The sequence below is a fragment of the Carex rostrata genome, chromosome 10 (assembly GCF_964058835.1).
Source record: "Carex rostrata chromosome 10, lpCarRost1.2, whole genome shotgun sequence".
NCBI classification, from domain to species: Eukaryota; Viridiplantae; Streptophyta; class Magnoliopsida; order Poales; family Cyperaceae; genus Carex; species Carex rostrata.
In genome coordinates, this window is record NC_135927.1 from 5,261,884 (window position 1) to 5,278,283 (window position 16,400).

At 34.7% G+C, this 16,400-nt stretch overlaps 2 long non-coding RNA genes across 2 annotated transcripts in view; both read right to left on the bottom strand.

Moving 5' to 3' along the window:
• LOC144561050 (uncharacterized) overlaps positions 1 to 13,246 on the bottom strand; it is a 59,724-nt gene extending 46,478 nt beyond the window's left edge. Inside the window, exon 1 of the long non-coding RNA XR_013513565.1 lies at positions 13,165 to 13,246. This is a non-coding gene — a long non-coding RNA (uncharacterized LOC144561050). The remainder of the gene's footprint in view (positions 1 to 13,164) is intronic.
• LOC144561049 (uncharacterized) lies at positions 12,007 to 12,455 on the bottom strand. Its single transcript, XR_013513564.1, has 2 exons — positions 12,298 to 12,455; positions 12,007 to 12,081 (listed from the first exon to the last, which is right to left on the bottom strand). It is a non-coding gene; the product is annotated as an uncharacterized LOC144561049 (long non-coding RNA).
• Positions 13,247 to 16,400: the final 3,154 nt, after the last annotated feature.

A 16,400-nucleotide genomic window follows, 5' to 3' on the forward strand; every position in this document is an offset into this window, starting at 1 on the left:
TAATACATAATTAATCAATGGAGGCATGCTTTAATCTCGATTGCTAGCAGCACCCCCTTGCACAACATCTATCACCGCAACAAACTATGGTCGGTTGATAGGGTTTAGAAGTTTTAGGTCCTTGACGAGTTTGCGCTGAATTTGAAGATATGAATATGGTGTTATATTAAACAGAGTAAAAAACCTCGGGAGGTTATTCATAAACAAATTGATAAAGCAATGGTCACAACATTCCTCGAGATCACAAACTCGGTTTTTCTTTTAACTCTCAATGTAACAGGGAAACTGACTCGACCAGTCTTAGATTTAAACCAAAGATTAGTTGTCAATCCGAAAAATATAATAAAAATAATATTTGCACTATTGTGAATAGAACAAAATTAGTATTCTTTTATTTTTGAATTGTTAAAATCATCATTTATCCAAACAGCTAAAACACCATTTATTGTATTCCCCTTAAACTTATTGTTTGTTGTTCCTTTCTTTTTCTTTTGCTTAAAATGAAAGATTACATTATAACGGTGACACATGGCTTATTTAATTGTTTATCAAAATACAATAATATGGACTGTAACTGTGGACTGGGAGATGAAGCTTAATTTTGGTTGTACATGATTATTAAGAAGAGAGATAATTTACCTTTAGGGACAAAACCTGGATTTAAGCTGGAGAAGCCACTAGAAGCAGTTTGCATGGCCATAGCGCTGAGCAGCAAACAGAGGATCATGAACACAGTACTCCTCATTGTGCTCCCAAAAACATTACACTCTACACAGTAGCAGTAGAAGTAGCAGTAGCAGCGTCCCTTGATTTCTTCCATCTTCAAGATTTAATATATATATAGTGAGAATTATAACAAGACATCGGCAAGTCAACCCGTAAGTCAAGCCCCTCCCTGCCTCTGCTTTCAACTCTTAATTGACTTGCTTCATTTGTTCCGGTCCACAATAATGGCTCTAACTTGGTTAACTTTTCCACTGTCAAGTTTGAAAATTGAGTTTAGCTGTCTTTTCACCATAGAATTGCAGCACCCAGAAATGAAAAATTCCCTTGGACCTTGTTGTGTAAGTCTAGCTCTCTTTTCAATGTAGATGGATTGGGATTGGCGAACCAAAACGAGGAGCTGGACAGTAGTCTACGTGGCAGCTCGCGCTGGTGAGATCAATCAGATGTCTGTACCATCCGATGAAAAATTCCAGTGAAGGTACAACGCAAAAGTCTTGCATGCATATGCTGCTTAGCTGAAATATTGGAATCAAAGTGTGTAGTTTGAATTTGGAGTGTTTTGCTGTCTTTTCACCGTAGAATTGCAGCATCCACAAACGAAGATTCACTTGGACGATGTACAACTCAACGTTGTCCCGATACAGAATAATACCTCTTAACTTGGTCAAAGAGGGCCCATGCCAAAGGAAGGCCGCACGGCCCATATTGACCACGGCCCACCAAACCATTTTTTTAAGGCTCTTACATGGTAAATGTGTAAGAGCACGGCCTATACTAGTAAATTTTAATACGACCTATTTAAATTAACTCCAGAGTCAAAGTCCCATCCCTCCCACTCTCTACCTTCTAGTCTCAATTGACTTGATCAACTTTTCCTACACAGAAGGAATAATTACAAAATTCCGGTCAAGCTACAAAGCAAATGTCTCTCTCACTTCTGCTGCTGTCACTGTCTAACTTTATTTGAGCAGTATATGTGCTGTTGGTTTCTTGGATTTCTTGTTTGTTGTTAGAGAGTTAAATTTATCTTATTAATTTATTCTACAATTTTTCTAACTTTTTATTTATTTATTACTCATGTAATTAATTTCATGTTAAAAATATTGTAACAGCATCAAGTGCATAATTTTAATTTTATAATTCTTATTTAGAGATAATTAAACTACAGTTTTTTAAAAATTTAACTCTAATATTTAGACATAAACTACAGTTTTTCATATACCTATAATTTTATAATTCTCATAACATAATAAAAAGGTTCATTATTTACTCTAATAATAATAATTTTCAGTTGAGAGTCAACGGTATTTTGACTTTGTAATTCTTAATTAGAGGTAATATTTTGACTTTGCAATACTTTATAAAACTTAATTAGATTTAATATGAGATTAATTACAAGAGGTATATATAATTAAGAAAAGACTGTAAGAGTTAAAAAGGTAAATTTAAAAGTCTCTAAAAGCAAATAAGAAACGGTACGAATAAAGGGCACTTACAAAAATAATTATCTATTTATTTATTATATGTTGTGATCAGGTTAATGCATGCCACTCACTATTTGTTTGGAAATGCGAAATAAATAAATAAAAAATCAATTCGTAAATAATTTGCTCAATTTTTTATATCCCAGGCCTGCCATCGATTTTCAATATTTTTCACCCAACATTTTAATTTATTGTATTTACCTTTAACTCTTAGAATGATTGCTAAATTCAGGGAATTCAAATCCAGTGCAATACCTGACATGATAGAATGAGATCTGTGTCGTCGGTTTTACTCTGGCACGAATCTCAAAATAGATCCTCTTTACTTCAAATAGGTACCAAATTGATTTTTGGCTCTGCTAGCTATAAGTTCTCATCGAGATAATAAGGCTAATATTAGAATATGGTGAATAAAATAAGAATGATCGATGAAGATAAGAGAAAGAGGAACAAGTTTTTCAGTCATTATCTTAATTTTAAAAAAATAAGGAGTAGAATTAGGTGTTTCTAATTAAGTTCATCAAACTCCTTTGTGAACTCAATTCTAAAATTTATTGGATTAACTTCAAATGTCGAATCAAAACCATTGAAATTTTTTTTATCTTATGAGTAATACGTCTACATACGAAATTTTTAAAATTTAAAATTAATTTTGTAGAGAGTCAAGTAGTCAAAAAATGAATACATTAAAATTAATTTAGAAATCTTATAATTTTGACTGCTTGACTTTATACTAAATTAATTCAAAACTTTAAAATTTTCACATGTAGATGCATAACTCGTAAAATAGAAAGATTTCAACAGTTTGAATTTGAAGCTAATACAATAGAATTTAGTATGGTTTTTAAGCTAATAAAATAGAAAGATGCCAACTGAGGTGTTGAGGCAGATATGGCAATTGCTTGTTGGTTTTACCAAAATTTTTTACTTTTACCATCTTTAATGCAATAATCAGATTTTAGTCGTAATTCTAGATTTGCTCTTATCACCATTTGAAATGGCAACCCATAACGGGATGGTCGCCATTTTGTCGAGCTGCCATTTCAAATGGCGATTAGAGTGTTTGTGGAATTTTCACACAAAAAGAGTTCATGGATTTTTTTTTGTTTTAAAATGGTAAAAATAAGAATTCGACTGGTTTTGTGTCCCTATATATATTTGTCAGACTCGTGCTCGACCCACTATCTCAGGCAGTTGGGGTCCACGTAGCAGCTCACACTGGCGAGATCGATCAGAGCTAGTATGTACCATCCGGTTATGAACGCCATGATAATCCCATCTCTTCTCTTCTTGTTTTCACTTTTTTGGTGCCGTTTGAATACTAAATTAGAAATCTTTTACTATTATAAAGCTATATGTTGTACATAGGGGTGTCAACGGTGCTCTTTCACTCGAGTGCCTCCTCTCTTTACACACTAGATAATCTATCCATCTATGATATGCTGTGTATGGTAGCGTTTTCTGTAGTAGTAATATTAGCAAAATATAATTTGTAAAACACTTGAAAATATGAATGTTTTGAGTTGAGTTCATGGAATATATTCATTCCATTAAGGTGTTTAATTAATGAGATGCTCAAACTAAAGTTGGATTCATTTTTTGATAGAGCCAATACGATGTTCTTTTCTACCTGGATAGTTTGTATTGTATGAGAGGAACAATGCACATCACAATTCACAGCACATTCATCCGATGATTTCAACACAATATATCCAAATAATTTATAGCAAAACTACTGCCATGCAAATCATATAAAATTACTGTATTAATGAAATAAAACGAATACAGCATGTAAAATCTACTATTATGTTGTGATCTCTCAACTTGCTAATTTAATTAAGGTAGATAATTACATAATAGATCATCCATAATTGTTGCTATTAGTTTTCAGAAATCTCCATCATTCGTTAATTATTTCCAGTTTAATCATAACATAATTTATATTAGAAGTTTACATCACCGCTATATTTAAATATATAAAAATGCATCACTATTCACTACATCATAAAATAATTAAAGCATTTTAATAGATTCACTAAATGGATGATTTGAGAACAATATATCCAAATAATATATAGTAGAAGTACTATATTAGTACTGCCGATATCATCTATAATCACATCTATAAAATGTTTTCCAGAAATCTCAATCATTCTTTGACAAGCATCAATCGCTAGCAGCACCCATTACGACAACATCTCTCACTGCAGCACCCGCCACCAGATTGGAGGATATTTAGGTCTTGTATAACTGCCCAGCTGAATGTGTGGAAAAGTTGAGAGCATATGAATGAATATGGAGTTAAACTAAACAGCGTATAGAAAAACAACGAGGTAATGCTGCATGTACAAATTAATAAAGCAACAGTAACTCCGGCCAATTTTTACGGTGCAAACATGAAAATATTGGTTGCACGGTAGAAAAATTTTGGTACAAGACATTTTTCCAACCTGGTCAAACCCCACACAGTAAGTACCACACCAAATTAGGATTATATATATTGATTGCACCGTAGAAAGATTTCAGTGCAGGCATTTGTTAAGTTAATTGCAACGGTAAAAAAAATAAACATTTCATATAAATTAAGGGGCATTAAAGTGTGAGTGAGTCTATGGTAATATGCATATCACGGGTTGGTCCGTAATATGCATAGTACCATACTCACTCTTAAAGTGTTGTATCAAACCCATTCCACCACATGGTATTGCTAGCAGCGGCAGACGTAGGATTTTTATCAGGGAGGGGCAGGAATCGTATTCAAATAGTTTATCGGGTTCAAACCCATTAGCTTATCGGGTTGATTCAATGCCTTAAAATCTAATTTTTTTTAAATTCACAAAAATGAGATTTTGATTTATTGAAAATAAAATCCATAATAATATTCAATGCATTAAACCGAGAATTTTGATATGAAGAACCTCGAAAAACCTCCAAACAGTTGATTTTATATGAATTTTATAAGATTTAACGCACACTTGGGTGCAACTTTGAGATACCTGGCCAATTATAGATGCCAATTCGACGAATGCCGTATTGGTGTGGGTGAAAATTGGAGATTGCGTTTCAATTTCCAGAGAGAGAGAGAGAGAGGAGAGCTGCAGCCTTTTTTTTATTCATTAAATAATTGTTTTGTTTGTTTACTTTGGGCTCAGCGCCTCAGCCGAAAAGTTTGGTAATTGATGGATTTAAGTTTGTTGGGCTCCGCCAAAATTACCTTGGTCTACAGACAATTTAAATTGGGCTTTAGAGGGGAAATTTGAATTTCAGAGAGGGGCAGAACTGAAATAAGCATATTTTTAGCACTGTTTTTGAAAATCCAGGGAGGGGCAATTGACCCCCCTGTGCTACAGTGGATCCGCCCCTGATTGCTAGCTAATGCTATTTCACCATACAAAATAGGTTAGAGAATAAAAATATGTAAAATGTACAAGCCGAAAAAGTTTCTACGGCGAAAGCAATATGACCATGTTTGCACCATAAAAATTGGTCAGTGTTTCATATTTTTGACCAAATCATTAATTAACTAATAATTATTACTGTATTAATACAAGCCAAATAAAATGGATACAATATGTAAAATGTACTTATGTAAAGTGTTTTAATTCAACTTGCTATAAACTATAATTACATAGTAAATTTTCGTTAATTGTGGCAGCACCACCTACTACAACCACATCCTTCTGTGCAGCAAGTGCGGAATGGATTTTGTCTACCACCAGGAGGTCCAGTTGTACTACGTGTCGGCACTGAATTTGCGTAAAAATTGAGAACATATGAATGAATATGGAGTTATACTAAGCAATATTAATCTATAATATGGTTGTACATTATTATCAAGTCACTCAGAACGAGAGAGGATTTACCCTGATTATTGGTACCGGGAGTGGTCGGATTAATGGCCTGGTTGGAGATTTCAACAGAAGCAACAGGTTGGATGGCCATAGCGCTGAGCAATAAACAAAGAATCATGAATTCACTACTCATTTTTCTCCCAAATTAAAACTCTACACACTACCGTTACTAGTAGCAGTATCAGTGTCAGTGTCGATCCGATGATTTCTTCCATCTTCATCATTTTATACTGGTAAATTATAACAAGACTTGAGCAAATCAACTCACAAGTCTCCCACCTGCCTCTTTTCCAAGTTTGAATTTATATTGACTTGAACACTTCCAATTTGGTTAACATTTGTTACACGGAATGACTATATATAACAGTTTGAATTTATGTCACCTAAGGTAACTCAAATTTTTAGTTTGAATTCGGATCATCCGATCTACTTTGGGACAGATATTAAAAGGACCCCGCTGTGCATTCTATCTAGAATCAGATTGGTCCAGGTTCTGATCAAACAGTCCGAATTTAAACTCAAAGTTTGAGTTACTTCATGGATATGAACTTTAACAAGATTCCGGTCCAAGTAGAACGCAAATGCCTAAGTCTTACTTGGGTTGCTTAGCTGAATTAGTGACCTCCACTGTGAAGTTTGAATTTGAATTTGGAGCTGTCTATTCCCTTGGACCATGTTCTATCTCTTTTTTAATTTGTTACCTTTTTCTAATATGCTCCTATTTCTTTACTGTTTTTTCCTAACTTGTGAGTTGTCATGTGGGGATTTCGTTGGCACTTAATTTAAGCGGAGCCCATAAATAAAAAATCCTGAGCCCAATTCATCAGTAACTTGCAACAGGAAATGTTCTACAAAGTTTGTAATAGAGAATCTGAACTTTCTTTGAGCACTATAGGGCAGTGGGCTTACTGGACCTACAACCTAAGATGGCCAATGCCAATGGCAGGCCGAACGGCCCATAACCATGACCCACAAACTCCTTGAACGCTGGGTAAATTAAATGGCTATACTTGGTCATATTAAATAAAATAATGGGCTGTTTTAGCGTGCCTTTCTTAAAAAATTAAATAAATAAATAAAAAATTTGGAAGATAAGAACAAATTTCATTTACGTCAAAAGAATGTTTGTTACAGAGCATTCTCTCCCATTACAATTTTCTATTTAAAAGAATACAAAATCTAGCTATATTGCTTCTAGCGAAGTTTAGTTTATCAGTTTGATATTGTTTTTATTCGATATATCCAAATAAAAATAGAGCGGGTAAAATGTCTCCTTTATGACTGATATTCTTATATATATATAGGACTTGGCTACGGTGCTATGGGTAGCTAAGAGGTCTCCCGTGCTACGGCTCAATATTTGACTTTTCAAAATTCTAACGGTCAATCTGAACCGTTCATCTTGTTCTCCATATTAATATGTGCTTGGAGACCAAACTTTACATTTTTTGGAAATTTTTTACTAATTTTTTAGATTTATTGAAAATCGCTGTTTTTCAGACAAATCTGGACCATAAAAAACAGCGATATTCAATAAATCTAAAAAAATAGTAAAAATTTTTCAAAAAATGTAAAATTTGATCTCCAAGCACATATTAATATGGAGAACAAGATGAACGGTTCGGATCGACCGTTAGGATTTTGAAAAGTCGAATATTGAGCCGTAGCACAGGAAGCCTCTTAGCTACCCATAGCATATTAGCCAAATCCTATATATATATATAGAGAGAGAGAGAGATGGGCTATGGTGCATTGCAATGCATAGGCCATGGTGTGCATTGGACCATAAATCACCGATTCAAAGTCCAAATGACCGATCTAAACCGTTCATCTTGTTCTCCATATTAATATGTGCTTGGAGACCAAATTTTCCATTTTTTGGAATTTTTTTACTATTTATTAAGCCACTTTGAAAATCGCTGATCCAACGGTGACTGTTTGGAACAGTAAAATCAGAAGCCACCATTGGATCAGCGATTTTCAAAGTGGCTTAATAAATAGTAAAAAAATTCCAAAAAATGTAAAATTTGGTCTCCAAGCACATATTAATATGGAGAACAAGATGAACGGTTTGGATCGGTCATTTGGACTTTGAATCGGTGATTTATGGTCCAATGCACACCATAACCTATGCATTGCAATGCACCATAGCCCATCTCTCTCTCTCTCTCTATATATATATATATATATATATATTAAATATCCTATGACTAGTCTTCAAGTGCTACTGGAGTATTTGTGCTCTGATAGAAACTCAAAATTTTAGTTTGAATCCGGACCACCTGATCTACTTTGGCACAGAAATTAAAGGGACCCTGTGTATTCCATCTAGAATCAGATTGGTTTAGGTTCTGGTCAGACAGTCCGAATTTAAACTCAAAATTTGAGTTACTTCATGGATACTCTAACAAAATTCCATTCAAAGTAGAATGCAAATGCCTTAGTCTTACGAATTCAGATCCAGTACGTGCAATATCGTACCGAGTACAATGAGATCCGAGTTGTTAGTTTTAATCTCGCACGAATTACAAAATAGACCCCATAAATAATAGCACAAATCCTCAAGCCCAATTCATCAGTAACTTGCAACAGGAAATGTCCTACAAGGTTTGTAATAGAGAATCTTAACTTGCTTGGAGCACTATATATAGGTATCCTCTGAGATATCTCAACTTTTGCGTGACCTACGTGTCCGGTGCCTATTCGGGGGTGATGTAGAGGGTCCGTATTTTGTGTGCTTTGAGATTCGTGCAGAACGTCCTTAAACAGTTGGGATTTTCCATCAAAGTTTGAGATATCTCAGAGGATATGAATTCGCACTATAGGTGCAGTGAGCTTATTGGACCTAAGACCAAAGGCAGGCCGGACGGCCCATGACCATAACCCAAAAACTAATTGAAAAGTAAAAGAAAAATTAAGTGGTTATATTTAGTCATATTAAATAACATAATGGGCTGTTATAACCTCTCTTTTTTTAACTATAGAAGATAAGAATAAATTTCATTTACTTCAACTATGATTGTTACGTAGCATTCTTTAATTTCCTATATATATATATATATATGATCTACTACCAACAATAAATGAACATTAAGGATTAATAAATATATCATGTTATAAAATATATTCAATTTAAACATTTATATAGATATGTATCCAAATAGGAAAGTATTGTACATGTACGTCCGATTTTTAGTCGAGACGGAACTAATTATGATCATAATTTTGAGTTGACAGTCTACGGTATTTTAATTGTACTCGGTATCATACATCACCGATGTATTTAAATATATAAAAAATGCATCACATACGACATCATTAATTAATTAAAGCATTTTAATGCATTCACACAATATATCCAAATAATTTATAGCAAAAGTACTAGTACTGCCGATATCATCTATAATCACACCTGTGTATTATATTAATACAAGCCGAAATATTCACACCTATTAGTTTCCAGAAATCTTCATCATTCTTTGACCTGCATTGATTGCTTGTTGGATTTAGAGACGTCTAATTACAATAATTAAGTTAGACATACGTGCATTATGATTATGGTATCAAATACTGTCGCAAGATTACATTTATGTAATGATTAAAATATGCCAAACAATGTGATTAATTAAGTCATGGCATTATACGTATTTAAATAAGGTTTTGGATACAAATACATATAGAATAATGTTAATCAATTATAATTGTTAATGGACTGATTATAGTTGATTAAAATAATAGCAGTGATAAATTTAGGCAAACTTGTCTCACAAGTTTTGCACTGCTATAAAAGGGCTGGGTCTCCACAACCTTGAACTCATCATGATCATTCTCCACTGTCTTGCTCCATAAAAGACCAGATATTCTGCCTTCAATTTGTGAGACAGAAACAAGTAAGAGAGAGTTCAAGAGTTGTGGAAGGACTCGCTAGCCAAGTAATTTGTCGGTTGAGCGTGCGAGCAAGTTAATCAAGCCATCTTCATCGATTCCTTTGATATATTGAGAGGCAATAGACGGAAGGCCATAAAGATGAAAAGTAAGTAGTTTTCGCTGTGCTTATTTAATTCTTACATAGATCTAGGTTAAGGTTTTAAGTAAATTAGAAAAACCTGACCAAAGGGCTAACATTGCTAGCAGCACCCTTTACGACAACATCTCTCGCTGCAGGGCCTGCAGGCAGGTCGATAGGTTCTGCCGGCTGGTGGTCCTCAATAAATTGGATCTGAATTTGTGGAAAAGTTAAGAACATATGAATGAATATGGAGTTATACTAAACAGCGTGTAAAGAAACATGGAGGTTATTCATGTACAAATTAATAACGCAACAGTTATACTTTACTAGAGATCACCAAAGAACAGGTGGCAACTGACATGACCATTATGGAACTAGACTACTATATATTTAGAACGAGTCCTGACATGATTAAATGAGATATTTAAATGCATGATAATTGCACTATTTAGAGTTTTTTTTTATATTTAGAAATAAAATATTACAGTTTGTTGGAAAGGGAAGGAGTCTATTTGATTTTCATAAAATAGAAAAAAATTAGGAGCAAGTACTTTATTAAGTTGTAACCGTATATATAAATAAAAAATAAAAAATCATATATAAAGGGGAATTCAAGTTTTGAGCCAGCCTACCAGCTTAAGTTGTAACTGCAGGCCATTCTACCACATTAATGGTATTGCTAGCTAATGTTATATATTTCACCGTACAAAAAATATAGGTCAGATCTTAAAAATAGTAGATATACCAACAATTACCCTCAAAAAATACCATTAATCAGTCCTTCACCCAATTCTTTTTTTACGGTGTAAGCAAGAAGGAAAGGAAAAGGGATCTGCAGGAATTTACTGTGGCAGGGGTACGTTGGGATCGGGTCCGAAAACTGCTTGCACTGAAAAGTTTCTGCGATCCAACCAATATACCCATGTTTAATTGCACCATAAAAATTGGCCAGTGTTTTTAAATTATCGAAAATCAAATCGACTCCTGTTTCAGAAGAAAAAGAATATATATATTATAAATAAATAAAAATTCAATATCGAACTGAGTTCTGACGCAATCCAAACATTTCTTTCTTTTAGTAGTAGTATGTTAATAAGCCGGCCACAGTACTATTTTCATACAATTTGAATTAATTAATATATATACTCTTCCCAGAATACTATTTTCATACACTAATGGTATACAATGGATTTGAAGATGCATGGCTTAATTTAATTTGGTTGTACATGACTATTTTTTTATTTATTTTTTATGATTACAGCCCGTAGGCAAACTCACACACCCTTTTCCTGCTTTAAGCAGGAATCGAATTAACCATTGTTCTCTCGTAGGAGAACTTGATGTCATGACCATCTGCTCTATGCAGTGGTGTCAACACCTGACTATTAAGTCACTCAGAAGTCAGAACAAAGAAGAGAGAGCATTTACTTTCCTTAAAAAAAATAGAGAGAGCATTTACATATATGAATGGAGCTGATTTTGCCAAAAGCAGTTTGCATGGATATAGCGCTGAGAAGCAAATAGAGGATGATGATGAATTCACACTTCATTTTGCTCCACAAATACTCTACAGCAGGAGTAGCAGTGTTCCTTGATTTCATCCATCTTCATTATTTTATAGTGAAAATTATAACAGGACAATACTAAATCAACTCCCAAGTCAACTCCCTCCCTGCCTCTGCTTTCCCGAGTCTGTATTAATTTGTCTGGGTACAGAATAATACCTCTAACTTTATTAACTTTTCCTGCACGAATGGAATAATTACAAAATTCCGGTCAAGGTACAACGCAAATGCATGTCCAACTCTTACATGAACGGTCAAAGAGGGCCTATACCAAAGGCAGGAGCACAGCCCGTATTGATCTTGGCCCAAAAACGTTTCTATTAGCAAGTATCTACAACGAATATACTTCACATTTATAAACACTCACCATCCTTCTGATTTTCTCTTGCATTTGTATTGTTATGTTGTCATCAGGTGCCAGGTGGTGATTTTGGAGTCCACATCCACTGCAGTAACAGAATATTTGAGTATAGATCCAAACCGTACAAACTCTTCAATATTCATGCCAAAGAAAATTGGACTGTCCAGATCTAAACTAAAAGTTTGTGTTACCTGAGATTATTTCAATTCGGTAATTGCGTGCCCCTCGATATTTGTTAGGAAATGGGAAATAAAATAAAAAAATTCAATTCATAAATAAATCAATAATTAACACTCTCTACCTCTCTAATAGTCTAATGGCAGCACCAAATTCTCTCGTTTTTCTCGCCTTCTCACCTCCAAATCTCTGCTCTCTCTCTCTCTCTCTTCGCCAATGGAGAGGATTGCTCTGCGCCGACCTCTCCTTTAGCCTCCAGTCCACCACCATTCCCATCTTCAATGCCTCCGTTCTCTCCCCCTCTCTCTCCGTCACCGCATTTCCTTCTGCTGCAACCTCCCTCCTTTATGCACTTCTTCATCGTCTACCTCTCTCTGCCACCTTTCCCTATAAAACCTGAAATCTAAAAGACAAAGGAAGCTGGTTCCGGTGTGAAGTCAATTACTTTTGCTATATCAGTTTGAATCGATCTAGCTATACGGCTTCTGTAATTGGTCTCTACAGTTGCCGGGCTGGTGCTTGGCCCTCTGCATGGGCTTTTCTCGGGCTCACTACATCTGTGCTGACAAAAACTCTGACCTTCTCTGCTGCCTTTCTCGGCTTTCACTGACGAGGTAATTTTGTGATTGCAATTTCTGGAAACTAATAGCAACAATTAATTAAGGAAATTTTATGTTGTATCCTCCTTAATTGTTGCTATTAGTTTCCAGAAATCTCAATCAATCTTTCAGTAGCATCGCTAGCAGCACCCATACCACAGCATGATCCGCTGGGTTGATTAATTATAGATTTGTGGTCTAGTATATGGCCCTGAATTTGTGCAAAAGTAGAGAACATATCAATATGGAGTCATATAATTAAACTCATCGCAAAAGAAACAAGGGGCAACTATATATCACGATAACCCAATCCAGTTGAGAGAAATGGCTTCAATTCTGTGCCTTCAAGTCTGAATTGATTTGACTTGATTTGTCTCGGTACAGAATAATACCTCTAACTTGGTTAATTTTTTCTACACGAAAAGAGTAATAACAAAATTCCGATCAAGGTACAACGCAAATGTCTAACTCTTACTTGGGCTGCTGTCACTGTCCAACTTTATTTGAGCAGTATATGCACAGTAATTTGGTTTATTGGATATCTTGTTTGTTTTTAGAGACATAAATTTATGTTATTAATTTATCCTTCAATTTTTGTAATTTTTTTTTTATTTATCACTCGTGTTATTAATCTCATGTTAACTCTAATTAAATTATTAAAAAAACTGTATTTTATCTCTAAATAATAATTATAAAATTAATATTATGCACTTGATACAATATTGTTAACCGTATAATATTTACTAAAATATGTTTGGAAATTCTGTTACACATGAGGTGCAGACACATGATTTAGTGATCACATTCAATTACACACTTAATGTTAAATTTCATTTACAATTATGTCCAATTTTCAGTTAAGAAGAAACTAATGATCATAATTTTCAATTGAGCATATTTTGACTTTGTAATTCTTTATTAGAGGAAAACTAAGATCTTTCAATAATTTAATTAGAGTTAATATGAGATTAATTACATAAGGAGTAAATAAGAAAACATTGTAAGAGAGAAAAAAAGATAAACAACATAAATTTAAAAGTCTCTAGAAGGAAATAAGAAACAGTACAGATAAAGGCCACATTGAAAATTATCCATTTATTGTATGTTGTGAACTTGTCATGAGGTTATTGCCAACCGCTCACCATTTGTTCAGAAATTTGAAATAAATAAAAAATCAATTCATAAATAATTTCCTTCATTTTTTATATTTGCTGCAATCGATTTTCCAATTTCTCACCCAACACTTAAATTTATTTTATGTACCCTGTAACTCTTAGAATAACTGCAAAATTAAGGGATTCATTGCAATAACTGACCAGATATAATGAAAATAATACAAAAAAAAATATCTACATGTATTTTTCGACTCCACTTTCTGAAATGCATTTTGCTTTCGTCTACAGACGTGGCAAGATTTTATTTAATGTGGAGATTTATTAATAATATATTAAATTAATAATTTTGGTAGCAACAAAAAATAATTTTTAGATTTTAAAATTCAACATTTGAAAAGTGATCTTATATGATGCACATAACACGATGCAATGTGATGCACGTTTAATTATTTTATTTTTTTTTTTTTTTTTTGAGGGTTAGTGGATAATGATCCACTAAGATAGATTGATACTAAGAAAATCGTACATTGTTGCTACACGGATCAAGTGATCCCTGTAGCTTAGAAATTACTTACAATCCCCTTAATTACTAAAAAGCCCTGATAATAAAATTAAGAAAGCTCCTAGAATGTCCATGCCTCTCCTTGCGCTGTTACATCTAACTAAATAACAACCAATTATGTATGTCTGTTGATGTCTCATTAATCAGAATAACCATTGTCTTTCTTTTTTGGGTGAAGGTCCTTCTGTTCCTCTCCTTCCATAGACCCCATGATCCCGCCGCCCATGTTACGTCCCAACGTTTTTTGCTCTGACCCGTCAAATGGACTCTTCCATCCCACCAGTTATCCGTGTGACAGGTACCCACTACTATGGGCAGGTTTTGCTGTACGCATAGACCCCTCCAGAACCGCTCTGCATATGGACATGTTCTCATTAAGTGATCTGACGTCTCGCTCAACCCATTATTACACAATGCGCATCCCTGTGTTACTGTGCATCCCCTCATGGCAAGGACATCCTGAGTTAGGATTTTGTCCTTCATGAGCAGCCATAAAAAAACGCGAACTTTCATTGGTACCTTCATTTTCCAAAGGACTCGCTGGTGAACCAATCGAACCCCCGAGTCACTTATCATCCTGTAATCTGAAGAACATGTGAAAGTTTTGGATGCAGTCCATCTCCATTGTAGTGTTCGCGAATTAGCATCTAATTTTACCGAGGAGTCAAAGAAAGGCCGTAGCAAAGCCAATTCCTTTAGAAACCTAGTACTGTCCCTGGATATACCTAGCTGCGCGCAATCCGTGACATTGTACAATTGTCGGAGCGTAGATCCCCAGAGTCCTTCCTGGTCTGTTCGTAATCTCCATAGCCATTTGGTTAGCAGTGCCTGGTTTTGGCCATCCAGGGATATGACCCCCATTCCACCGTTGCATTTGAGTGTGCATATTGTCTCCCAATTAATCAAGCAATTTATGCCTTTGCACGGTGAATTCCCTCGCCACAAGAATTGTCTTCTCATTTTATCAATTTGCCGCACGACTCCTTGTGGTAGCCTTGTTGCTTGCATATAGTGGATTGGTATTGCCGATAGCACTGCTTTAACCAACGTTACCCTACCCCCATAGGACAAGAAATTAGATTTCCAACCTTCCATTCTTCTTCGTATCGCCTGTACCATTGGATGGAAGTCCACTATGCGCAATTTTTTAATCGCAAGCGGTAGACCTAGGTAGGTGATTGGTAGTGTCACCGCCGGTGACAATAAGATATTCTGCACCGTTTGATGCAGGTTCTGTGGAATTGATACCGGGACAAATGTACTCTTCAATCTATTCACCCTGAGCCCCGTTAGCTCCTCATATAATTTGAGAATTTGAGTTATGATCTTTAAGGTCTCCGGGTTTGCTTCCGTAATAATGACCGTATCGTCCGCGAATTGAATTGTTTTCGGGTACATGTATACCGCCGGAGGCATGGCCTGTTCCGCGTTTCGCATAAAGCTGTTTAGCGAATCTGCCACAATGATGAAAAGCATGGGGGATAACGGGTCGCCTTGCCTGAGTCCCCTCCCGTGAGGGAAAGACTCCGTGATTTCACCATTAACCCTAACCGCTGAAGTTGAGGACTTCAGGATAGCTAACACACAGCCTATCCATTTTGGCGGGAATCCCCTTTCAATTAGGAGATTTGAAGTGACTTAAAACTTGTCATGATTATATCAATTAATTTTTAATAAAATATTAAAAAGTTATATTATTAAGATGTTAAAATATTAATTGTCCATAAACCCGACCCATTTTACGTATTTATTGACGATCATGTACATAGACAATTATTGGTGATAATTCATATAGGTGCATGCCACTAAAAAGATTAAAAATAATTTGTATTCTTAAAATCCAACAAGACTCAACTTATATGTTCAAAAAATGACATAAATAATTTATAGCATTTGAAGAAATATTAAATGATATTTAAATAAATTAATTCAAATTTATATATAATTGATA